Source organism: Molossus molossus, unplaced genomic scaffold, assembly GCF_014108415.1.
Source record: "Molossus molossus isolate mMolMol1 unplaced genomic scaffold, mMolMol1.p scaffold_m16_p_4, whole genome shotgun sequence".
Taxonomy (NCBI): Eukaryota; Metazoa; Chordata; class Mammalia; order Chiroptera; family Molossidae; genus Molossus; species Molossus molossus.
This window is the reverse complement of record NW_023425377.1, coordinates 56,921,687-56,923,357: the sequence shown is the minus strand read 5'-3', so window position 1 is coordinate 56,923,357 and position 1,671 is coordinate 56,921,687. Positions and strand designations below refer to the sequence as shown.

Below are 1,671 nucleotides of genomic sequence, written 5' to 3'. Positions count from 1 at the left end.
TCCAAAAAATTCCAAGAAAACAGAACACTTTCAAACTCATTTTATGAGGCCAGCATGACCCTAATTTGAAAACCAGATAAAGACACTACAAAGAAAGAAAACTACAGGCCAATATTCCTGATGAACACAGATGCCAAAATCCTTAACAAAATATTAGCAAGTTGAATCCAGCAATACATCAAAAAAAATTATTCATCAAGACCAAGTGGGGCAGGCAGCTCAGCAGCGTACACTGTCCAGCCGTCTGCCTGGTGGGGTGCCGAGGCTCAGGCAGCATGACGACGGAGACCTTCGTGAAGGATATCAAGCCCGGGCTCAAGAATCTGGACCTCATTTTCATTGTGCTGGAGACAAGCAGAGTGACCAAGACAAAGGACGGTCACGAGGTTCAGACCTGCAAAGTGGCAGACAAAACGGGAAGCATCAATATCTCTGTCTGGGATGACGTGGGCAACCTGATCCAACCTGGGGACATTATCCGCCTCACCAAAGGGTACGCTTCAGTATTTAAAGGTTGTCACACTATACACTGGCCGTGGGGGTGATCTTCAGAAGATTGGAGAATTCTGTATGGTTTATTCTGAGGTCCCTAACTTCAGTGAGCCAAACCCAGAGTACAGTGCCCAGCAGGCACCCAACAAGACGGTGCAGAATGACAGCAGCTCTACAGCTCCCCAGCCTACTACTGGACCCCCTGCTGCTTCTCCAGCCTCTGAGAGCCAGAATGGGAATGGACTGAGTGCCCCACCAGGTCCTGGTGGTGGCCCGCACCCTCCTCACACTCCTTCCCATCCCCCCAGCACCCGAATTACACGAAGCCAACCCAATCACACACCTGCCGGCCCTTCTGGCTCCTCCAACAACGCTGTCAGTAACGGCAAAGAAACCTGAAGGAGCAGCAAGAGATAGCAAGACATTCTTCCTCCCTTCCCAAGTGTCTGCTAGAGAACACAGCCTTCTTCTACTGGGCTGCTGGCTTGGGGGTGGGAAGGGGTAGTTAGCAGTATTTTAGCCACTAAACTTCACTAAAGATGTGGTGAGAAGTGGCTTTATCTACCCTAAGCCCATACTCACCCCCTTGTCCAGCTGTAACTGCCTGTGCCCCGGGATTCAGGGCCCTCTGCCTGCCCTTCTTCCTCTTTAGAAACAAAGTTATGGTCTGTTTCTTGTACGTGTGTCATGTGGAAGTCTAATTGAATCCCTTCTTCCCAATAAATGTTACCACTCTGTAAAAAAAAAAAAAGACCAAGTGGGATTCATCCCAGGGATGCAAGAATGGTACAATATTTGCAAAATCAATAAATGTGACAAATCACATAAACAAAGTGAAAGATAAAAACCATACGATTTTATCAATAAATGCTGAAAAAGCATTTGACAAAATCCAGCACCCATTTCTGATAAAAACACTCAGCAATGTGGGACTAGAGGGATAATATCTCGACATAATAAAGGCCATATATGAAAAACCTACAGTCAACATCATACTCAATGGGCAAAAACTAAAAGCATTTCACTGAGTCAAATTGGCCAGGGCGGGTGAGGATTTTTTTGAAAAAGAAAGAACCATCATTAGAATAACTCAATTGTAATTTTTGTCCTGTGAAAATATATCTCCTTAATGCCTTCTATTACCAAAACCATACAATTTCTTTCCAACTTAATTTGAAC

General features: G+C 45.3%; 1 pseudogene; it reads left to right on the top strand.

The window, feature by feature from the left end:
* Positions 1 to 226: 226 nt before the first annotated feature.
* LOC118616014 lies at positions 227 to 909 on the top strand (annotated as a pseudogene).
* Positions 910 to 1,671: the final 762 nt, after the last annotated feature.